We start from the raw sequence: 24,833 nt of genomic DNA on the forward strand, positions 1-24,833 counted from the left end.
CGCTGGAGTCTCGCGCACCTGGGCAGGACGCGACTTCCGACGACGTGACAATGGTCTATGCATATATTAAGTGAATATTTGAGAATTTAAATATGCAAAGCGTGAGTATAGTGTTACATACGAGCACGGACCCAGTCACCTCATTTTTCGGTAAACGAAACCACCTAAAAATTAGGTGGTTTCTTAGTGCAACATCGGGTGTGAGACTGCAGAAAACTAAGTCTGGAAGTTGGGCCATTTGCTCCCCGGGGAGGTAGTGCTTTCCTTCCACTACCCCGTCGGGTGTTATTTGGAACACCTGGCATTTCACATGGTTTTTGGCCATGTGCCCCTGGCTTGAGAAACTCCGATATGAAAATCGACAAGTGTGGGTCACAAATAAGGGAGGACGGCAGTTTCGTTCCTTCCATTTCATGTTTCAAATTTTTTGTTTTAACTTGATTAGGATTGTTTTTTAGAAAAGTATTTTCCCTCACTGTGCAGTCTTAATTGCTGTGGATTTGTGCAAAGCTAGAGAACTCAGGTTAACATTTATCTCCTAGTAGGAAAGGAGGCAAGAGATTTGAGTATTTCATTTTTGTACTTGCAGAGTTGTAACTATTCATTTTTGATGAGCTATCTTTTTAATTTTGGTATCTCAAGCTTGTTTTCCAGAGTTCATGGATGGAAAGCAACAGACAAGCAGATGGCATGGTAGAAAGAGCCTCCGAGAGGGAATCAGGATAACTGAGTTCCAGTCTTGACTCAGTTATAGACTACTGTGTGTCTTCTTGAATTGCAGTCTTCTTATCTGCAAAGTGAGAATAGAATTTACTGTCCCTAGCACATGGGGGGTTGCTGAGGGGCCAAAATGAGAAACTATACATGCAGAACTTGATGCGTGGCATTAGAGCCGTATGAGGCCGGGTGCAGTGGCTCACGCTTGTAACCCCAGCAATTTGGAAGGCCAAGGCGGGCGGAACGCCTGAGGTCAGGAGTTTGAGACTATCCTGGCCAACATGATGAAACCCTGTCTCTGCTAAAAATACAAAAAAAAAAAAAAAAAAAAAAAAAAATTAGCCGGGCGTGGTGGCGGGCGCCTGTAGTCCCAGCTACTTGGGAGGCTGAGTCAGGAGAATGGCGTGAACCTGGGAGGCGGAGCTTGCAGGGAGCCGAGATCGCCCCACTGCACTCCAACCGCCTGGGCGACAGAGCTAGACTCCGTCTCAAAAAAAAAAAAAAAAAAAATTAGCCGAGCATGGTGGTGGGTGCCTGTAATTCCAGCTACTGAGCTGAGATGGAGCCACTACACTCCAGCCTGGGTGACAGAGCAAGACTCCATCTGGGTGGGGGGAAGCTATATGAGGTAATGTGTTACTACTCTAGCAATAAGGAGGCCCCCAAATGCCATAATATGGTGAAAGGAGTAAGTCTAAGTTCATAACTTAATTCTGCCACTAATTTGCTGTGTGACCTGGAACCAGATCCCTTTATCTTTCCAATCAAGGCTTCATACTTCTAGTGAGGTTTTAAGAAATCTCTAACATTTCTCAAAATTTTAAAAGTACTTTCTCCCAACAATAAAATGCAGCCACCTCTGAGGTCTGATTCTCTTAGTGTACTGAGGGCAGCCAGATATGTGCTTCCCCTCAAAAGAACTGAAGAGTACAGTAAGTACACATAACAAGGCCTTGAGATTACCATTTCTGCTTGAGATTGGAGGACATCCTCTTGCCACCCATTAAAAGCACTATTTTAATTTTGCAGATGTAAGAATTGGGGGTGCCTGGTAATAATGAAGTTACGATGTTGTTAAGTTTTCATAATGAAAAACTCATAGCCAAAGAGTATACCCTTATTTCCTGGGATCCAGCAGAAAGTGTGTGGATAGCGCCACCCGAACCAGTCCTGCTGTTATAAAAGCAAATCAAAGCACTCACTCCTCCTTTTTGCCATGCCTCTCATTTATTTTCATTCTTTGTCCTTTTTCCCCTTTTATACCACACTTTTTTTCATTTACTACAATTATATTTTTTCATTCTCTTTTATGTTCTGTTTTTGAAAAAAATTCTGTAACAACTTCTAGAATGACCTTATCAATTTAAAGTACAAGCTTTCCATACTAGTTTGTCTAATACTGGGCCAACTCTGCAAAGTATCTATATAGTGATAGTTGGCAACTCTGTGGTCTTTAGTTGCTGTCTTATTCAGAAGAAATGGAATAGACTGTGAAGTCCTGTCTTGCCTTCTCCTATTGGCAGTAGATACCATCAATAACTTTGATTGAACCAATAATTTTAGGATCTTGCTAGTCTCATACCTAGTCATTATGCATATTCAAGTCTAATAGTAGTGCATCTTTGTAGCTTAACTTAAAGGCATAATGTAGGATAGTGTGTGTATAAAGGGGTCTAAAAGGACAAGGAATAGAAAACACACCAGAAGCATGGCAAAAATTCAGCTTTTCAATTCTCCCTCATCACCGTTGCTTTGGGGATATGCCCAACTCTCCCTAGTTCCAACCAAAAAAGCACAGAGTTTTTGAAATGTGTCTTGAGATTAAAATAAAACAAAAAAAGCCAGTAAAGTCATTGGATTAACAAAATAACAAAAGAGCCCGTTATAAGAATTCACCATTTCTTTATCATGGTTGACTTCAGAATCTGTACATAGGGTGTAAACAAGTACAGAGGAAGGTGCTCCTAGAACTTAAGAATACAGATACTCTGTGAAATTGGTAAGCACACACATATACACACAGATACACTGGATGAGATTAGCTATCTACAGAAGTCACCTATTCTAAAAGACATTTGTACCTATAGTTTAGGGGAAGGATATCTCTCAAAGTAAGTTAGAAACAATAATGTATTACTCAAGTTCAAACAAGGTGACTAAAGTATATATTCTCATGACGGAATGTAAATAAAGCTGCAATTTTTTTAGAAAATATTATTTGGGCTACATCAATAAAATATATTTGGAAGGATACACAGATACTGATAACCTAAGCTGTCCCTGGGGAGGGGACCTGAATGGCTGGGAAACAGGAATGAGAGAGATTTTCCACTGTAAGCCTTATTGTACCTTTGAATTTTGAACATGTGAGTAAATTACCTAATAAACAAAAAACATATTTAAAAGACTGCATCTGCAGAGGTGTGATTATCAACATAGACTTTTAAAAAAGGAAGCCTGAGTGGCCAACCTATCAGAGTCTGTTCATCCAGCTCTACCTAAGGATGGAATCAGAATATTCTGGCCTCTGGAAAGGTTAAACCTATTGAGGACAAGAATAATTCTGTGGGTTTTATGAAATCTCCCTCAAAACTATTCACCTGCTCTAACTTGTGAGCTCACTAAGCTCATCCCTGGGAACCTTGGCATGGGGGAGTTACCCTGCAGGCTGAGCACAAGTAAGTGATCTGATAGCTGGAAAGATGAAGATCTCATTGTAAAATATTAAATCAGTATTCTGCCGGGCGCAGTGGTTCATGCCTGTAATCTCAGCACTCTGGGCAGCTGAGATGGGTGGATCACCTGAGGTCAGAAGTTTGAGACCAGCCTGGCAAACATGGCGAAACCCCATCTCTACTAAAAATACAAAAATTAGCCAGGTGTGTTGTTGCACACCTGTAATCCCAGTTACTTGGGAAGCTGAGGCAGGAGAATTGCTTGAACCCCTCTGAGACCAGCCTGGCAAATATGGCAAAACCCTGTCTCTACTAAAAATACAAAAATTAGCCAGGTGTGTTGGTGCACACCTGTAATCCCAGCTACGCGGGAGGTTGAGGCAGGAGAATTGCTTGAACCCAGGAGGTGGAGGTTGCAGTGAGCCGAGATCATACCACGGCACTCCAGCCTAGGCAACAGGAGAGAAACTCTGTCTCAAAAATATTAGTAGTAATAATAATAATAATAATAATAAATATTCTAGCTTATCCCTCAGAGTCTAGTAAGTTCTAGCTCAGTTCTTGCTTCCTAATTATGTTTCCCTTCTTAATGTTCTCTTTTTTCCGCCTACCTAGTCGATTCTGGGTAAACTGATGGAATTTACTTTCTAAATCTGAAATCCTGTGGGACTGGCCTGATCCCACAATAGCCTGTGTTCCACTAGCCCACAGTACCTATCACACTGCCCTAGAATTGCCTGCTTATATGTCTGTCTCTCACTGGGCTGTTGGCTCCTTAAGGACAGGGAGTCTGTTTTATCCACCAGTATATCCCTAGCACAGTGCCTGACACAGCCGGAGTCCTTAATCAATTGTTCACTGCCACTCTGATGGCCCGGCTAGAATAACCTGAGCTCCCTCTTTGGTACTTTGCAGTCTTTGATTTCAAATGAGTTACAAAATGTTGTGAAGACAGCCTCTGCACTGTCCCGTACAAATCATTTTAGGATTTTTACTAGTTTTGAACAGCTGTGTTATTACTGCTCAGCATCTCCCAATGAGGTAGATTCTTTCATTGGAAGACAACTGCAAAACAGTACCTGCAGCTAAATTAAACGCCAGCTTTCTCCAAGTATTTAAAATAATCTCAGCTTAGGTTAGTACTGAAACTGATAGAGCTTTAAGAAAACTGAGGAAGAAACATCTGAAGTCTGCTCCAAGGAATCTTCTTTCTTTTACTTCAGTCTTCAAATACCCTTCTGGAATTTAAAAACAGTAAACACCATTCTCTTTCTTAAGGTTCTGACTAAACTTACAAGCAAAGGCCAACCCATTTGCCAAATTGCTTCATTTTTTTTAAATTTTTTTTTAATTTAATGTAGCCTCACTCTGTTGCCCAGGCTGGAGTGCAGTGGCATGATCTCAGCTCACTGCAAGCTTCGCCTCCCGGGTTAAAGCGATTTCTGGCTAATTTTTGTATTTTTAGTAGAGATGGGGTTTCACCATATTGGCCAGGCTGGTCTCAAACTCCTGACCTCATGATCTGCCCGCCTCAGCCTCCCAAAGTGCTGGGATTACAGGTGTGAGCCACCATGCCTGGCCGGCTTCAATTAATTTTAAAATCATTTCTACTCTAATAATAATAACTACTATTTACTGAGCACTTACTATGTGCCAGATAAGAGCTTCACATGTTATTTCATTTAGTCATCTATGAGGTATTCTTACAATATTCTTGTTTCAAAGGTGAAGAAACAGAGCCCTACAGGATTAAACAAATTGCCCTAAGTGAAACAGTGGCCAAGTGGCTAATAGAGCCAAAATTCAAATCCAGGCCTCTAAGACTCAAAAGCCTGAGCCTTTAACTTCTAGGACACTTGATTTTCTCAGAGATTCTCAGGGGAATAGCTACTGCATGATGCAGGGTGCATAAATGTAGTCTAGCTACTTCCAGTGTTCAACACTGTCCTGCAAGCTGCATATTGTGTCACATGCTGCCATCTTGACATTTCAGGATATCTCTGAGTGTTTTTTCTGGGAGTTATGTATTGGATAACTGTCCTTCTTAGGATAATGCTATACCCATAAAGACTGCATGGTAATGAGTCTTTGACATGGTAATGAGTCTCTGAACTTATGTGGGTCAGCTAGAGCTGAATGCTAAAGAGACAGAAAGTCCAGAACGAGTATAAGTCCTCTAAGCAAGCTCAGGTACAGCTTAGATCTCTATTGGGAACTCTACAGAGGCAAGAGAAGGTATTTCAGCATAGGCGTAGCTGTTGCTCCCTGCACTGTAGTCAAAGAAGGGAGAGCAGGAAGGGGAAAGTGCCTTAGAAGGGTCTGTCCCATTGGGATGGTTCTGGAAATACAATGTATGTTCATCCTGACTTAATTACAACCCTCAGACTTTTAGTGGTAGCTAAAATAGCTCCACTCACCCTGCTGAAAAAGTTGTGCCTTACATTTCTCCCTAAACTGACACTTCCCCACCCCTCCTTTGTTTTTTGAGACAGAGTCTCACTGTCACCCTGGTTGAGTGCAGCGGTGCGATCATAGCTCACTGCAGCCTTGACCTGCCAGGCTCAAGCAATCCTCCCACCTCAGCCTCCCAAGTACCAGGGACTACAGATGTTCATCACTGCCTGGCTAATGTTTAAATTTTTTTGCAGAGATGGGGTCGTACTATGTAGACTAGGCTGGTCTCAAACTCCTGGGTTCACATGATCCTCCTGCCTCAGCCTCCCAAAGCAATGAGATTACAGGTGTGAGCCAACCTTTCCCTTTCTTAACCCAACAGCCTCTAGCACTGGTTGTGCTGGTCAGACAGTGCATATCTAGACAGTGCCCAAAAGTGAGGAAGTCATTTTGGCTAATTCCAGAAATGATGCAGAAGTTAGTGAATCTCTATCATTATGTTCCATGGTATCGGTGCCACGAAGATAGCACTGTCCATAAACAATCCCTGGTATTGCAGGAAATACTTTTGGGGGCACCTTAGTGGTAAGAAGGCAGCTGTCACTGGAACCTTCTCCCTCATCTCATTCTTGTAGCCTAAATTCCTTTCCCAGTACTTTTTCAAACATCTTCTCCAAGCTGATTCTCTATTTACACTTTTTGTCTAAAGCCTCAAAAAAATGCTATAAGAAACAGATTGACCAACAATTAAAGAATGGTTAAGGAAATTATTACACATTCAGCATTTGGCAAAATGCTTGGCTCTTAAATGAATAAATACATTTTTCTTAATATTTCTTAAGTGAATGAATAAATTTAGGATTTATAATAAATAAATTTCATCGTAAGATGAACATGCACTACTAAAAATAATGCTTAAAGAGAGTTTTTCTTTTAATAAGCTAGGATGTGGAGGATGTGTAATTTTAAAATATGTCAGGTTGACGTATTTGAGTTGAAAATATTAGAGAAAATTTAGTCTTAGAAAAAGCAAGTTGATCTGTCTCTCTGTATATAGTAAGCAATAAAGATTTCTCTGGGAGGGGTACCCTCTCCATACTAGGGCGAGAAAACAGCTCTTATCACCAGAGACTTGGAATTGCAGTTGACAGTGGACCTAAATAAACATACCTAATGAAGTAACTCCTATCTTTCACCAGTTTTATACCCCACCATATATCTCCTAGTGACTCCTCTAGAAAACTGACTGTCCCTAGCCAGATTTTCTTTGTCCTATCATTTCTACTCATATTTATTGTTCCTTGTCTAAAAAAGTATAAAAGCATCTTGCTTTGACTACTTCTTCACACTTCACTCTCCTGTGGAGATCCTTTTGTACATGTAAAACTAATAAAATTTGTATGCTTTTGTCTTGGTAATCTGCCTGGTCTCAATTTGGCCTCTACATCCAGCTAAAAAGCCCACTAAGAGCTAAAAGTGGGGTTGGAGGTGGTCTCTGGCTTCCTCACAATATTAACTGAAGAATAACCAAATATGAAATTGTACATACAGTATTCTCTCAACCATGTTGAATATATGTATGCACATAAAATTCTGGAAAGAAATTTACCAAAATTTAAATAGTGACAATCTTTGCATGGAGATGTAATGGGTAACTTTTATATTCTTCTTTCTGCTTTTCTGCAATTTGTATACCTTTCTCTATGAGATATTACTACATTTATAATCAGAAAAAAACCCTAATGGCTATTTTTTTTTTTAGAAGCAAAGGGCCCTGTGTCTGCTTAGAAACAATTCTTGTTGTCACAAGATATTTTCCCTTGCAGCTCTGCCCTAAGAAAACTGTAGATACTGCTCTGGGAGAAAACCTCCCACAGCCACCTGGCTCCTCTCATGTCCATACACGCTGTGATCTGGCAGGACAGGGAGATTAGCGTGGGAAGACACTTCTGCCTATCTCACTGTTGTGCACTTTGCCCGGTTCTCAGTCTGTGCTTGCTATTTCACTCTTGTCTGTCTTGCTTGTTGCTGGTAGGGAGTTTTCCAGAATTATCATTCCCAGCAAAAGGCACTTCTCTAGCTGGGCCCTGGGAATTGGAGAAGGAACATTCGCCAGTTTGCTGCACCCCTCTCGAATATTCTTACTTGTCTTGGGCAGCATCCCAGGAGGAAGCACTCATCTCCTCCGCCCATGGTCATTTAAGTGACAAAATGTCCTCCATAGTCATGTTGTCCCTGCTAAAGAAAGGTCTGTTCAAATAGAACTATTCAGAATTTGCAGCTTAGAATCAAAGTAGGGTCGAATATTGAACTTTTGCTTAGGAACTCTAAATTACTGTTTACCATGGTATTCAGAATGTAAAAGCAAAACTAAATACCAAGACCATATAAGACTACATATTGCAAAAGCTAAACTAGAAACATTCAGCTATAAGATGGAATGACCTGTGAGGCGTGAGTTTTTTATGAAGGCTTGATTTAGTAATAACAGACTATGACAGCCAACACACTGCCTTTTCTGGAAAGTTATGTTGTTAATGTGACAGCAATTAAATCATCTCAGGGGACAGATTTCAGACATTCCCAAGAGAATGCATCTACAACTTGAGACACTTGTACTTTTCTGGCACAACACTGTAGCAACCAAATTTCTGACTCTGCAGCCAGTTTATCACTGGGAAAATCCAGTAATTCCCAGATATTTACAAACAGCCAATGAAGATAAATGTTTACTAGCATAGGACTAATTCCTCACTGACTCTGGTTAGATCAAACAGTACTACCATTTCATGGTATTCCTAGTTTTTATGTCCAAAATAACATCTCCAGGAAGAGTGAAGCAACTTCTTCCTGTATACCACAGCACACCTTGTTAATACTTCTTTTAGAGCACCTATACAGGCTGTAACAGCTTGTTTATATATCTCTCTCTTTCACCAGACCTCTGGAGAGCAAGGGCTACAGGTCCTGTACCTAGCACAGTGATTGTCACTTAATAAATGTTTGTGGAATCAATTGCCTAGTCAAAGTTTTATTTTTTCCCTTGGAATTTGTACCTCACTTTAAAACAATATTTACATTGTTTGAGAGAGACATATTTACAGAATTTTAAAACTAAGAGGGACTTTATTTTGTAGTTGGGATAACCATGGTCCAAGAAGGCTAAATGATTCATCAAAATTCACCAAACTCTGCTGAGATAAATTCTCAGTGCAATTTTTTCAAGAGTTAAATGAACTTTTAGAAAACAGAGTCTGATTTTACACTCTGGGAATTCAAATCTGAAAACCTTAAACTTCTGAGTCTAGCAAAATGGTGCTATAGGCCTCAAGAAGGGCTTTAAGTGTGAATATGATATTAATTTTTTAAAATTAAAGACAGAATCTTGCTGTGTTGCTCAGGCTGCTCTTGAACTCCTGGGCTCCAGTGCTCCTCCTGCCTCAGTCGGCCCCCCAAAGTGCTGAGATTACAGGCGTGAGGCACTATGCCAGACTGATTAAGTGTGCATACTGTAAGTAGGTGTTTTGCACAAGTTGGCCTTCTAAACTTGTGGAAGTCTATCTGTACTTTAATATGTTAAAATAATTTTCATGAGTTTGTGGGAAATTTTGTTTTCTATCTGTTTTTGGATTTACAGAAAAGTTACAAAGATAGTACAGAGTTCCTGTACACGCATCGCCCTGTTTCAGTTTACCCTGTTATTGTCTTCCACAGCTATGATACATTTGCCAAAACTAAGCTACCAACACTATAAATCATTATTAACTAAACTCCAGACTTTACTTGGATCTTCCCAGTTTTTCCACTAACATTCTTTTTCTGTTCCAATATCCAATCCAGGATACCACACTGTATTTAGTGGTAATGTGTTCTGTGATTACCTCTGCTCTGTGACAGTATCTTAGTCTTTCTTTGGTTTTTCAGGACCTTGACAGTTTTGAGGAATACTAATCAGGTATTTTGTAGTCTATCCTTTGAACTGGGTTTATGTTTTTCTCATGATCGGACTAGCATTATGGAGTTTTGGAAAGAATACTGCAGAGATGAAGTGCCCTGTTCATCACATCATGTGAGGTAGTATGTAATATTCTCATATCACTGATGGTATTAACCCTGTCATTTGCTTAAGGTGGTGTCTGCCAGGTTTTTCCTCTGTAAAGTTGGTGTTTTTTTCCTTTTCATACTTTGTTCTTTGGAATTGAGTCACTAAGACCAACAGCCCTGGAAAGGAAGAGGCGTTTATATACATATATTGCTTGGAATTCTTCTGCAAGGAAGATTTATCTCTTTTCCTCTCCTTATGGAAAATTTAGTTTGATAAGTAATAATTTTCTTAGTTGGGGAAGTTAAAGTTATAATTGTGTAAGACAGTAATGCTTGGCAGATATAAAATAGTTGGAATATGAGTTTAAAAGATAAAACTCTCCTTAGGGGATATCATCATGGCCAAGACATTTCATATCAATAAACTTTCCAGATAACTGAAGCTTTTTCCTTTAACACTAAAAGTTTTTAAATATATAAACTTCTCGGGGCTGGGTGCGGTGGCTCACACTTGTAATCCCAGCTCTCTGGGAGGCCGAGACGGGCAGATCATGAGCTCAGGAGATCAAGACCATCCTGGCTAATACAGTGAAAACCCATCTCTACTAAAAATACAAAAAATCAGCCAGGTGTGGTGGTGGGTGCTTGTAGTCCCAGTTACTTGGGAGGCTGAGGCAGGAGAACGGCGTGAACCTGGGAGGCGTAGCTTGCAGTGAGCGGAGATCGCACCACTGCACTCCAGCCTAGTTGACAAAGCGAGACTGTCTCAAAAAAAAAAAAATATATATATATATGTATATATATTTTTTGGTAGTATATATACTTCTCCCATTTGTATGGCTGCCTTTCTAACATGAATTAAATACTTTTTATCTTCTTGAACAGAATAACCTGAACACAATTTAACCTTTTTGCAAACATTAGTCTTTATACTGAAATTCACAGCAGTGATAACAGTTGAACCTGATGACCTCTAAGGTTTCTTCCAATCCAAATTTCTATGGTTTGATAACTATCCAACAAAATTAATGAAGCTATGCCCCAAATAATCAAAGACTTCTTGTTTGTGTGGGGTTTTTTGTTTTGTTTTGTTTTTTAGACAAGGTCTGGCGCTGTTGCCCAGGCTGGAGTGTAGTGGCACAATCTTGGTTCACTGCAAGCTCTACCTCCCAGGCTAAAGTGATCCTCCCACCTCAGCCACCTGCATAGCTGGGACAACAGGTGCATGCCATCATGCCCAGGTAATTTGTGTATTTTTTGTAGAGATGGGTTTTCGCCATGTTGCTCAGACTGACTTCTTAACTTAAGGTTTTTATCTTGGGATAGGGGTACAGAAAGTCTCAGCCTCACTTCTGGACTAGAAAGAAGCAATAGGTATTCTTATGAAGGCATCCAGGGATGCATATAGGAATCACTTGGGGAGCTTGTTAAAAGGCAAATTCTGATTCAGGCCTAAGATTCTGCATTTCTTTTTTTCTTTTTTCTTTTCTTTCTTTTTTTTTTTTTTTTTTGAGATGGAGTATTGCCCTGTCGCCCAGGCTGTAGTGCGGTGGCGCAATCTCAGGTCGCTGCAAGCTCCACCTCCCAGGTTCATGCCATTCTCCTGCCTCAGCCTCCCAAGTAGCTGGGACTACAGGTGCCCGCCACCAAGCCCGGCTAATTTTTGTTTTTTTTTTTTGAGAGAAAGTCTCGCACTGTTGCCCAGGATGGAGTACAGTGGCGCGATCTCAGCTCAGTGCAACCTCCACCCCCTGGGTTCAGGCAATTCTTGTGCCCCAGCATCCCGAGTAGCTGGGACTACAGGTGCACGCCCATCTAATTTTTGTATTTTTAGTGGAGACTGGGTTTTGCCATGTTGGCCAGGCTGGTCTCAAACTCCTGGGCTCAAGCGATCCGCCTGCACAGCCTCCCAAAGTGCTGGGATGACAGGCGTGAGCCCCCATGCCCGGCCCAGACTCTGCATTTCTCACAACCTCCCACATGATACCCATGCTGCCAGTCCACAGGTCACACGCTGAGCAAGGACTCAGGGAATCCCACACACCAAATGTTGGGGTCTGGCTGTTGACAGGGCCAGTGAGTTCCTAAGGCAGTTGGAGCTTTTCTGTCATGCTGCAAAATATTTTAGACATGGATTGTTTGTTAAGTATGGTCGAATGTTACAAAAAGCAGCAGCTAGGTGACAAAAATTAAAAACATATTCCTCTAATAGAAACCAAAGAAAGGAATGAAAATTCTTTTCCTTAAGAGAATAACCTGGCTGGGCGCAGTGGCTCATGCCTGTAATCCCAGCACTTTGGGAGGCCGAGGCGGGCGGATCACAAGGTCAGGAGATCGAGACCACGGTGAAACCCCGTCTCTACTAAAAATACAAAAAATTAGCCGGGCGCGGTGGCGGGCGCCTGTAGTCCCAGCTACTCAGGAGGCTGAGGCAGGAGAATGGCGTAAACCCAGGAGGCGGAGCTTGCAGTGAGCCGAGATCGCGCCACTGCACTCCAGCCTGGGCGACAGAGCGAGACTCCGTCTCAAAAAAAAAAAAAAAAAAAGAGAATAACCTTTGATGCTATGGTTCCTTTGATTCGGTGAAAGGAGGTATCCAGATCACATCAAAATGACAATAAGCTAGTATTATCATCAGTTGTGTGGAGAGAAGGGCCACTTCTAGAACGTGAGGCTTCTTACCCTAAAATTGCACTTGAGGATTTTAGGAGGGCATCAATGCACATTTTATAACATTGTTTCTGCCACTATTTTCTCACAAGCAGAAGTCTGTCCTTTAGGATTTAAGCCACAGCAGCCAAACCCTTAGCTCTTTCAAATTAAGCTGCTATGATACATAGAATCTAGTTATTTAAATATAAAATGAAGTATATGATTCCTGAGTGAAATATAGTGCCTTTATTGGGGCAACTAATAAAGGGTTTTCAACTTTGAGAAGTCTTTCACATCACTGTATGGATGTCCACACAGCCTGTCTGAGACAGTTCCAGTCAGAAGTGCAGTGCTCAGGGCAGTGCACCATGCATGCAGATGTGGAGGTCGGAATTGACCTGCAGATCACTGCTTGATCATTAACTACTTGGATAACCCTGAGCAAGTCACTTAATCTCTCCATGCCCACTTATACAACCTAGTTAATCTCAACATTTTGTTCAAGTCCTAGTTTCACACCATTCTATTCTAATACCTTAGAAAGGTATTTTGTATACGTTTCAAAACAACGCTAGGCTGGGCACGGTGGCTCACGCCTGTAATCCCAGCACTTTGGGAGGCCGAGGCGGGTGGATCATCTGAGGTCAGAAGTTTGAGACCAGCCTGGCCAACATGGTGAAACCCCATCTCTACTAAAAATACACACACACACACAAAAGCAGGGCGTGGTGGCATGCGCCTGTAATCCCAGCTACTCTAGAGGCTGAGGCAGGAGAATTACTTGAACCTGGGAGGCGGAGGTTGCATTGAGTCGAGATCATGCCATTGCACTCCAACCTGGGTGACAGAGCGAGACTCTGTCTCAAAAAACGACAAAAACAATGCTCATCTCTTCTTATAATGCCATGAAGAGAGCTGATTCTGCCAACTTCGTGCCTAACCGTTGAGCAAGTAGCAGCTTGAATGTTATCTTAAACCAAGTAATCAGCAGAAGAAAAATATCTGAGATTTTGACCTCATTTCTTGAATAGATTTGTGTTTATAAGCTAGCCAGTGGTTTAGTTAACACTGTGCAGAATTGTTGCCCCAGACAATCACTAAAGATCAAAGTTTGTAGCATGAATTATACCACTTGGTAAGATTCTGCATTTCTCATAACTGAGTAACAAATTCATATTAGAGTTGGTGTTAGTAAAAAATGATTGTGGCTTCATTGATTGAACTGTAGAAGGTAAAGAGAAAAACTGCCAATTGCTGCCTAAAAAATTTTCAAGTTCTTCTGCTAAAGAAAAAAAAAACATGACAAATAAAAGGATAGAAAAGATTTTAGGTTGGCAAATGTGTACCTCAGACAGTGGCAGGCCCTATGGCAGACTAAAACACAGTACAGCATCATAATCAAGAGTGTGGGCTCTGGAACCAAACTACCCAGCTTTAAAGCCTGACCCTACAATTTAAGCTGTATGACCTTGTGTAAGTAACTTAACCCTTCTGTACCTCAGCTTTCTCAAATATAATAAGGATAATAACAGTATGTAACTCAAAGAGTTGTTATAATGATTAAATGAATTAATACATGTAAAGCACTTAACCACTTACATGTTAGCTACTGTTATTATTAGGAACTAAAATGTGCAGAAGGGGAAGTAGTCAGGACAGGAAGGCAAACTTAGTGACAGTAAGGAAGAAAAAGATGCTGAGAGCAAGCTTAGAAATGAGGAAGAAAGTACTTTCCATATCTGGTTCCCACAGTGAGCATTCTCTTCATGACTACAACACTCTTGTAGAAAACCTTCTGCGTGTGTGTGTGTGTGTGTGTGTAGTGTTTCAAAATGATTTCATACATATCATCTCATTTGATTACCAGTAAGCTAAAAAGTCTCTTATGTAACCTAGCAAATTACTTCTGGCTCTCACAGAACATGGGGTAGGTAAACACAGGATGAATCCTGAGAGCACCAAAGCACAGCACAGAAGAGCGCCCACCACAAGCCATTCATTCCTAGATGGATTCTGAGAAGTAGGATGCTGGGGTTTTTTAATGTATCACTAGGGATGTAATGTGGGGCTACATCTTTGTTTCCCAAGATGACCTCACCACACATTTCCCAAAAGCATTATATTTGATCATCTTCATATCTTCACATTCACCAAATATACTTCATGTTCCTTGGCAGTAAGCATATTTTGCACGCCCTGCCTAGCTTTTACTATGTGTCAGATCCACTTCGAAGTAGCCACTCTGTTGAGCCCTGCAAGATGCTTGTATTGCTGTTTTCTTGTTTTTCAAATACAACTTGAAAATGTCAAATACAATTAGGGGATCAGTAGAAAACAGCTATATGGTGATGACATAGAACAATCTCTAGCCAAGGACTGGGAAATATGTCTCAGAGAGGTCACTGGCTTACTACTATTAATTAAAATAATAATTAACATTGACCACTTAATATGTGCCTGGCAGTAGGCAAGTGCATTACATGAATTTAGTTATCATGATATTGTGGTATACCTAGCGTATAGCAAATGGTAGGAGCTCAAGAAATATTTGTTGGATAAATGAACCTATGAGGTAGGCATTAGTTTTATCTCCATTTTAAAAATGATTGAAATTAGGTGTAAAATTTTAAAACCTTGTGTAAGGTCACATAACTATTAATTAGTGGGTGTGGTTTGCAAAGCCAGATTTGGTTATAGCATAGCATAGTGTAGTGGTTGAGAGTGGAAACTTTGGAGCCAGCCAGGCCACTTAGTTTTGAATCCTAGCTCTGCCACTTACTAGCTGTGTGAACTTGGGAAAGTTACTTAACATTTTGCACCTCAGTTCTCTCAACTATAAATTAAAAAAAAATAGTTCCAACCTCTCAAGGTTATTGGGAGGATTAAATGAGATCATACATGTAAACATAACTGTACCTGGTACTCTATCTGTGTAGCTATTATTGTTTAGTGGAGCTTTACATTACATGCCAATAGAGCTTTTACCCTTCAAAAGAAATTTCCATAAATGATCTCATAACATCCTGATAAGATAGGTGATAATAATTACAATGAACATCATACAGGTTGAGTATCCCTTATCTGAAATACTTGGGACCAGAAGTGTTTTGGACTTCGGATTTTTTTGCATTTTGGAATATTTGCATTATACTTACTGATTCAATATCCAAATTCAGAAATCCAAAATCTGAAATGCTGTAATGAGCATTGCCTTTGAGCATCATGTCAGGACTCAAAAAGCTTTTGATGCTGAGCATTTTGAATTTTGGATTTCTGGATTAGGAATGCTCAACCTGTAGTATGTCACTTAATCTCACAATAATCTATTTCATAGATTTTAACAACCAGGCTCAGAAAGGTTAAATGAATTGCTCAAGACCATACAGCAAGCCAGTAGCAATTCCAGCCCCTGCTGGAAGAAGGTAAAATGAAAGATCAAAGATGACTAACACATAGCATCAACTCTTACACTTAGGAGGGAGTACAGCAGGGGTCCCCAACCCTTGGGCCACATACCGGTACCAGTCCACAGCCTGTTAGGAACCAGGCCACATAGCAGGAGGTGAGCGGGGCTGAGCGAGCATTACCACCTGAGCTCCACATCCTGTCAGATCAGCTGCATTAGATCATCATAGGAGTGCGAACCTTATTGTATACTGTGAACTGGCATGCAGAGGATCTAGGTTGTGTGTTCCTTATGAGAATTTAATGCCTAACTGATGACCTGAGGTGGAACAGTTTCATCCCGAAATATCCCCCTGCCACACCCCATCTGTGGAAAAACTGTCTTCCATGAAATTGGTCCCTGGTGCCAAAAAGGCTGGGGACTGCTGAAGTAGAGGAAAGACAGATAGGAAAACAACTAACTCAAGGCAGAATTAAGCCAAGTGCTAAAAAGGTGGGAAGGTTACATGTTGAGGAAAACCAGAAGAACTGTTGAATTCTGTCTGGGGGCAGTGTGTTTGCCAAGACTTCATTCCAAATTGCATCAGGCAGGTCAGGCACTATTTCATGGTTCTGAAACATACTGAGTTCACTCAAAGTCAGAAAAGTTTGCAGGTCTAGAAAGAAGTGGGACAAAGAGAATTCTGAAAAATGCCTAGGCATTCATGGCTACTCCCACACATTTTTGGGTGTGGGAGGGAAACAGTGACCTTCATTTCAATGGACAAATGAAACATTCAGTACCAAGGATGGTGTGAATAATGTAATTATTCTAAACAAAGTTCCCTATCTGCTCAGTTTGAGAGGATTCAGAACACGTATCTTCATCCTTTTGTCTTCGGTTTTGCTATTTTGGAAACCAGTGGATCGATTCTTTTGGAGTCAGCCCTCCCATTCCAAGGCTAAAAGGTCATGAGACCTCTCTCTCCCCTCTCTCTCAGGGCTTGCATTATTTTGGCAAGATCTTGTCAATCAGTGAGATATAACGGTGCAGCAAAGAGATATTTCTGTCTCCTCTTTTTTATTTTAGTACCTTAGAAAGAAGAAATCAGAGACTTCATCTCATTTTTTGGATGGGGTGTAGCAAAGCACTAGAGGAAACTAATGAAATGGATACCTGTGAATTAATATGAATAAACCATTTGCAGACAGTCTCTATCCTATCTGTGGCTGGCCTTGTTTCTGGGTCAGTTCCCAAGAACAGGTCATATTTAATGTTAGGTCAACTACTAGACAAGTCTGAGTGTTCTAAAGATCTAAGAGTTATTATAGCAGACGAAAATTCTCAGCTCTAATATACCTTAGGTATAAAACCCAAACCAACTTTTTTTTTATTTTAGATTTTTCAAGCTCATTCTCCTACATTCAAATAAAAACTAAGTGAATTTCTAGTATTTGAGGAAACAGACAGACTTAACTATTAAACACCTAGCGTTTTGCTCAATGCTGGGATGGGGAGCAAAAATTTTAAAAGATTAGAAAAAAGAGGTACAAATTCCCAAAGCACTTAAAGATCTCACTGGAAAAATAATACAAAGTCACTTGAAACAATTATCTAGCAATACAAACAGAATGCAACTAGATGCATAAATGTATGGACAGTGCTACAGGACCTCAGATTAAGACAAGAGCAGTTTGAACCAAAGATGTGAAATAAATCTTCCTGGAGGGAAGTTCAGTTTGCATTAAGGCTTTATAAATGAATGACCTGGAGTAAAGGGTTTACTTGGAGGAGAGAATACCATTAACTCTGCCCTGTCCGCCATTGTACTGTAGTGCTCTGGATGTCATTCCCTCCCATTTCCTGCACATTTCCTGGTACAGAATGAATAAATAAATGGCATTCAAGGCTTTCCATGACTAAGTCCCATTTTGCCAATCCAGCCTTGCTGCTACTCATTAATTCATTCAACATATCTTGATTTTACACTTAAATCCTTTAGGTACTGTGGTAAGTACAGAGCACCTGGAGAAGAACAAGACTCATTTTCTGTCCTTAAAGGGTTTAGAAAGATAAGGATACCACAACTAAAACATAATATGATAATTGTTCTAAGAGGTACGTGCAGGGTATCAAGGAAACTCAGAGCAAGAATACTTATTTTGGAGGAGGGAAAGAGATCAAGGAAAGTTGATAAACTGTCCTTGAAGTTGCTATGAATAAACCATGGGACAGTATCTTCCTTGTTCCTGGAGCCTAGTCTTCTTTCTGGCTCATTCCCCCAGATCTGATCTTATACAATATTAGGTCAACGCTTAAGACAAGTTTGAACGTTCTAAATTCATTTAGATAAACTAAATTTTCAGATTTAATATAACTCAGACATAATCCTCAAACCAGTCAAAGTATAGGAGATTTTTCTTGGCTGGATTAATATAGTCACAATTTAGGGAGAGATTGGAGGGATGGAGTTTAATTAGGACATTTTTGCAATGATCCAATAAAAGTAATAAAAATTCTTATTGATGGTAAGCATAGAAAAGAGTAGATGAATGTTTAGATAAGCTGGCAGCATACAGTTTCCAAAGGTATGGTATAGTCAATCTTAAGATACAGTATTTGGGCTCGGTGCGGTGGCTTATGCCTGTAATCCCAGCACTTTGGGAGGCTGAGGTGGGCGGATCACGAAGTCAGGAAATTGAGACCATCCTGGCCAATGTGGAGAAACCCTGTCTCTACTAAAAATACAAAAATTAGCCATGCATGGCGGTGTGTGCCTGTAATCCCAGCTACTTGGGAGGCTAAGGCAGGAGAATCACTTGAACCCAGCAGGCAGAGGTTGCAGTAAGCAGAGATCACGCCACTGCACTCCAGCCTGGGCAGCAGGGCGAGACTCTGTCTCATTAAAAAAAAAAAAAAAAAAAAAAAAAGGCCGGGCGCGGTGGCTCAAGCCTGTAATCCCAGCACTTTGGGAGGCCGAGGCGGGCGGATCACAAGGTCAGGAGATCGAGACCACAGTGAAACCCCGTCTCTACTAAAAATACAAAAAATTAGCCGGGCGCGGTGGCGGGCGCCTGTAGTCCCAGCTACTCAGGAGGCTGAGGCAGGAGAATGGCGGGAACCCGGGAGGCGGAGCTTGCAGTGAGCCGAGATCGCGCCACTGCACTCCAGCCTGGGCAACAGCGTGAGACTCCGTCTCAAAAAAAAAAAAAAAAAAAAAAAAAAAAAAAAAAAAGCCAAAAGTATAACAGTGTGGTAAAGATAATACTGACTTTCTGTTATTTTCTTAAACACAAAAAGCATATTCCAATCTCAGGGCATTGGCACAGGCTTTTCCCTCTCCCCTCTCCCCTTCTAATTCTTCTGCCTGGTTTCTACTTACCCTTCAGGTCTCAGCTGGAATGTCACTTCCTCAGAGGCCTTCTCTCCTTTCCTGTTGTGAAATAAGAAATATATATATGGTCTCTGCCTCTAGTCCCTGGCCTAGAGCTCCCAACACCCTTGTAATTTCCTAAGTTACAGGGGTGCTAGGAGAATCTTTGGTTCTAATGTTTGGTCTTTGCTCTCGTTCCTGACACGGAGCTCCTAAATCCCGTGGACTTTCCTGTCCACGGAAAAGCAGCAGTCTTTTGTTCTACCAAGGCAATTCTTGCCTGGCTCCTAGATGAGGGTTGGTCACTGGAAAGACCAACCATGATTATAAACTTGGAGCTTTCAGCCCCTACCTCCATTCTCCAGTGAGGGGACAGAGGCTGGAAATTTAGTTAATGATCGATCATGCCTACATGATGAAGGCCCCATAAAAATCCCTTAACTCTGGGGTTCAGAGAGTTTCCAGGTTGGCAAACACACATCCATGTGCCTGGAATGTGGTACATACCAACTCCATGGGGACAGAAGCTCCTGTACTCAGGACCCTTCCAGATCTCACCCTTTGTATCCCCTGGCTGTTCATCTGTATCCTTTATTACATCCTTTATTAATAAGCCAGTAAATGCAAGTAATGTGTTTTCCTGAATTCCATGAGCCATCCTAGTAAATTAATAGAACCTAAGAAGGGAGTCATGGGAAGCCCAATTTACAGCCTGTCCCTGGTTAGAAGCACAGGTCACAACCTGGAACTTGTGATTGGCATCTGAAGTGGGGGGTAGTCTTGAGGGACTGGGCCCTGAACCTGTGGAGTCTGATGCTATCTCCAGGTAGATAGTCTCGGCACTGAATTGATTCAGAGGACACTAGGTGGTATCTGTGGGAAAATCTGCTTGATATGTGGGGAACCCCCCAACCAACACCTGGTGTCAGAAGTGCTGTGTTGAGTGGCTGAGTGGTATATGAAAGTAGGAAAAACAATTATCCTTAATACCTGTTTAAAGTAGCCCTTTTCTGTTTATTTCTTTCAAGGCAATTTTCATCACCTTTAATTATCAGATTTATTCACTTGTTTACTTCTTTAATGTTTGACTTCCCAGTAAACTCTAAGCTTCATGAAGGCAAGGATTACAGTGTTTTTATTGTTGTTGTTTGCCACCAAATACTCAGCCTCTGGTATAGTAACTAGCAAGAAGTAGATGTTCAATAAATATTTGTTTTAATAAATATATATTATGTTTGTAAGCTGAAAAGTGTGAATCAGTATCATAGGGAAAAACTACCTTAAAATTAACTTCTAAAAAAATGATCAATCAAGCAATTTCGTGAAAATGTGCAAGAACAGACTTTCAGAATGATGTTCTATGAACCATAGTCTGCAGGTCATTTGAAATCCAGCAAATATTTTCATCCTCCTTCTTCGGATTCTATAACTTATTCTATATCTAGAATTACTCTAAAGACTAATTCTAACCTGGATACAACATAAAGGGTAAAGATGGAAGATTCTAAAGAACAATTTTAACAATGTCCTATTTAGGGGGATTTTCATTATATACTTTAAGAACCTAGGTTTGGCATATTAGGTATCTGTGGAAATAAATCACTTACTACATCTACATGAGCCTGTTGAGATGAAAGTATTTGAAAATCATGCTTTTTCAAGGGTGGCTAAACAAATCTCTATTTATCTATTACAACTCATAATCATTGCTAATGTTCAAATATATTAGGGTTGAACATACCACAAAAATGGAAATGCAGGAAAGATTAACATTATTTAAGCTGCAGATGATTCATGCTACTGGTTTAACCATTTTCTTTAGATTTTTTTCATGTACAGGAATATATTTATATATATATATAAATAATATGCTGAAGGGACAAAAATCATGTATGATCATTATCCTCAAGAAGAAACAGGTTCCAATTATTTCTTTTGAATTATAGACTTAAAGCTAATTAAGAATTTTTATAGTTAATTAAAAATTACATTGTAACCTTGAAAGCAGCAAAGGACATAAAGAGAAACTATTTGTTACATGCATCTTTGGGAAAATCTCACAAAAGATTTTGTTTGGCAAAGCTATTTGAAACAATTTAAAGCTAGAAATGTTTCTAGGCTATAGCAAGATGAATTCCATCGGTTTGGATTTTGACCTACCACTAAATTTTGGATTTAGGAAGGGTCTCATTTTTATACTTAACACAGAAATTAAATTTTAACTTAGAAACTGAGTTTTACATGGCTTGAGGCATGTGAAAATTATGTGAGAATAAGTCAGTTACTGCTGTGATCTCAATGTTTGTGTCCTCCACAAAATTCATTTGTTGAAATTTTAACCCTTGAGATGATGGTAGTAGGAGTCAGGGCCTTTTGGGAGGTGATTAGGTCATGAGAGTGGAGCCCTCATGAATGGGATTAGTGTGCTTATAAAACAAACATGAGAGAGCTAGCTAGTCCCTTCCACCATGTGCGGGTAGTGAGCTATCTCTAAACCAGACAGTGGGCCCTTACCAGACATGGAATCTGCCAGTGCCTTGTCTTTGACTTCCCAGCCTCCAGAACTGTAAGAAATAAATTGCTGTTATTTATAAGCTACCTGGTTTGTGGTATTTTGTTACAGCAACCTGAACAGACTAAGCCAGTTAATATATAGAGACAACAGATGGCTTCACACATCTAGATGAGGATCCTGGGAAAATCGAGTTGGAAACTACAGTTGAGAACACCAATGTCCTAACAATCCTGTAGCCTTCAGGCTTAGTTGGTTCTGGACTCCCTCTAGTGGTTCAGTTCTGGTGATTTAATAGATTTAATTCTTCAATTCATAGAATTACCAAATTTCTGGTCAGATTAAAAACCACTAAGCAAAAGACCCACACAAGTCCCATTAGAATGGTTTACCACAAGGAGGCCAGGTGCAGTGGCTCATGCCTGTACTCCCAGCACTTTGGGAGGCTGCGGCAGGTGGATCACTTTAGGCCTGGAGTTTGAGACCAGCCTGGCCAACAGGGTGAAACCCCATCTCTACTAAAAATCCAAAAATTAGCCGGGTGTGGTGGTAGGCACCTGTAATTTCAGCTACTCGCGAGCCTGAGGCAGGAGAATTGCTTGAATCTGGGAGGCAGATGTTGTAGTGAGCTGAGATCCCGCCATTGCACTCCAGACTGGGTGACAGAGCAAGACTGTCTAAAAAATAAATAAAATTTTAAAAATAAAAAGAATGGTTTATCATAAGGAGATTATGTCACTGAATGGCAGTGATAAATATGGATGAAATCATAGTGTTGCAAATGGTTATACCTAAAGGGACAGAATGGATTTTACTGGTTGATTGGGAAAGACATTTACAGTTTTGCTTAGAATGAGTGGGTAAGAGCTGAAGGCCCAGTAACAGAATTCCTTGTTGCTTTTGTTTGCGACCTAGGGTAAAGACTGCATCTTTTAGGGAAAGAGTGAAGTGAAAGAATATTTCCTGTGCATATGGATTATATAAGGTCAGAGGGTTCTTGTTTGACCTTGTATAAAATCAGCCTCTTAGACCAACCCAAAGCAACATGTAGTTTCCTCCTTATCATATTCCTAATAGCATAGTTTGTGACTCTGTTTTAAACCAATTCAGAAAACTTTAAGGCCGATTTAACTTTACTGGCTCCCTATGTTGGCTTTGGTTATTCCACTCCATTAAACCTTTACTTCTTGGCCATTTCTGCACTGTAAATATAAGTAAATCTACTAACTCCTTTACATGAGATCTCTTTACATATTTAAGACAGTTATCATGTCCTCAGTAAGTCTTCTTTCCCTCTCCCAGATCCTCAAAACTTCTTGCAGCTATTCAGGAACTCCATGAGGTACAGGCTTCTGTACAAGATATATGTAAAATAACTTGATAGGCATGTTATTCACACCTTTAGGAGTAAGTAAAAACGATGGCTTTTTTTTTTTTTTTCAGAAAATGCAAAGCTATTATTTAAAAGTCCCAAAACCAAAAAGAACTGAAGCCAATGGGATTAAGAGATAAAAAGAAAACAGGAAGTAATGGGTGACTTACCCATTTCAAGACCTTCTCCTGCTATTTTCTGATCCCTAAGTTGTTCCAGAATCGATTTAAGCAGAAAAGTACAGCAGAGACCAGATAAGTTACTGTGGAGTCAAGAAGTCTGTCATGTCTGCCATGAAGTTTGGATAGAATGAGTCAGGAATTGGCATTGGTCTTTTTTTTTTTTTTTTTTTTTTGAGACGGAGTCTCGCTCTGTCGCCCAGGCTGGAGTGCAGTGGCTGGATCTCAGCTCACTGCAAGCTCCGCCTCCCGGGTTCGGGCCATTCTCCTGTCTCAGCCTCCTGAGTAGCTGGGACTACAGGCGCCCGCCACCTCGCCCGGCTAGTTTTTTGTATTTTTTAGTAGAGACGGGGTTTCACCGTGTTAGCCAGGATGGTCTCGTCTCCTGACCTAGTAATCCGCCCAAAGTGCTGGGATTACAGGCTTGAGCCACCGCGCCCGGCGGCATTGGTCTTAAGATCCCAGATCTGAAAGTACTTCCCATTGATAAGATATTACTACACAGTCTGTAATTGATTATTTGCATAGATAGAAAAAACAAACAAACTTCCCCAGCAACTTAAGAACTCTAAAATATCAGTTTTGTCAACTCACAAATTTGGGTTGCGGTGAAAGTGGGAAAAATAGAGATAGGAAGATGTAAGTCAAATAAAAACAAGGTGTATCTTCTTGTCTTTGAATATCCATAGTTCTTTTTTATAAGGCAATTAAGAAGGATAGAAAATGTATTCCAGCTGATAAAAAGGAATTCCCTGTGCGAAAGGGAGAGGAAAGGCAGAAAGCAGGTGGAAAAAAAAAAAATAGCAGGCAGTTGTCTTAATAATGTAGATAGGTATCGCCTCTAATACAGGACTCAACACTGTTGTGCCCCAATTAGAGAGCAAGCATTGATCGCATGAACTTAAGTAGAGATAACTTGTTGCCAAATAATATTCAAAAGAATATCAGAAATCAGAATAAATATACTATTAGTGTGTTTCAAATCCATCAAGTAACCTAGTTTTTCTTCCTTCCTCTCTACAAGGGATTTTAAGTGCCACAGTGTGCTTCCCTCCCACTATGCTGGTGCTTTTCCATAGGAAGGGTTGTGCCTGGACCTCCCAGATTGGAACGCCGATTATCGAAGGCCCCAAGGCTGTATTCTCAGTTACGCCAAGTCACCTCAGATATTTGCACCAGAGCACCCAAAATTCGGTGCCCATGAGGATAGGTGGAGTTTGTTCACAAAATAGCAAAGTCTCTAGGTTGCTATTCCAACAGCGGCAGTACTGATGCTCCAGTTCGAAGGCCAGGAAAACAGAATGTAACGCCGGTGACTTCCAAAATATAAGTAACCACCAAAGTACATGCTTAATGACCTAGTGAAGTTAGCTTACGCCGCCTCCTAGACACCTGTAATGAAGACCATCTCAACAAAGCTCTAGGGTGGGTAACTCGATTTCACGAAAGCGGACACCAACGCTCTACCCAGGGACAAATGCGTCGTCTAATGTTCCCATTGGCCCTTTCGGCCTTCACTCAGCGGCTGGC

General features: G+C 40.6%; 1 long non-coding RNA gene across 1 annotated transcript; it reads right to left on the bottom strand.

Annotated features, from left to right (window-relative positions):
• Positions 1-49: 49 nt before the first annotated feature.
• On the bottom strand, positions 50-24,823 carry LOC144329856 (uncharacterized). The gene is made up of 4 exons (XR_013395552.1): positions 24,662-24,823; positions 21,755-21,804; positions 19,250-19,300; positions 50-790 (listed from the first exon to the last, which is right to left on the bottom strand). It is a non-coding gene; the product is annotated as an uncharacterized LOC144329856 (long non-coding RNA).
• Positions 24,824-24,833: the final 10 nt, after the last annotated feature.

This window comes from Macaca mulatta, chromosome 7 (assembly GCF_049350105.2).
Source record: "Macaca mulatta isolate MMU2019108-1 chromosome 7, T2T-MMU8v2.0, whole genome shotgun sequence".
NCBI classification, from domain to species: Eukaryota; Metazoa; Chordata; class Mammalia; order Primates; family Cercopithecidae; genus Macaca; species Macaca mulatta.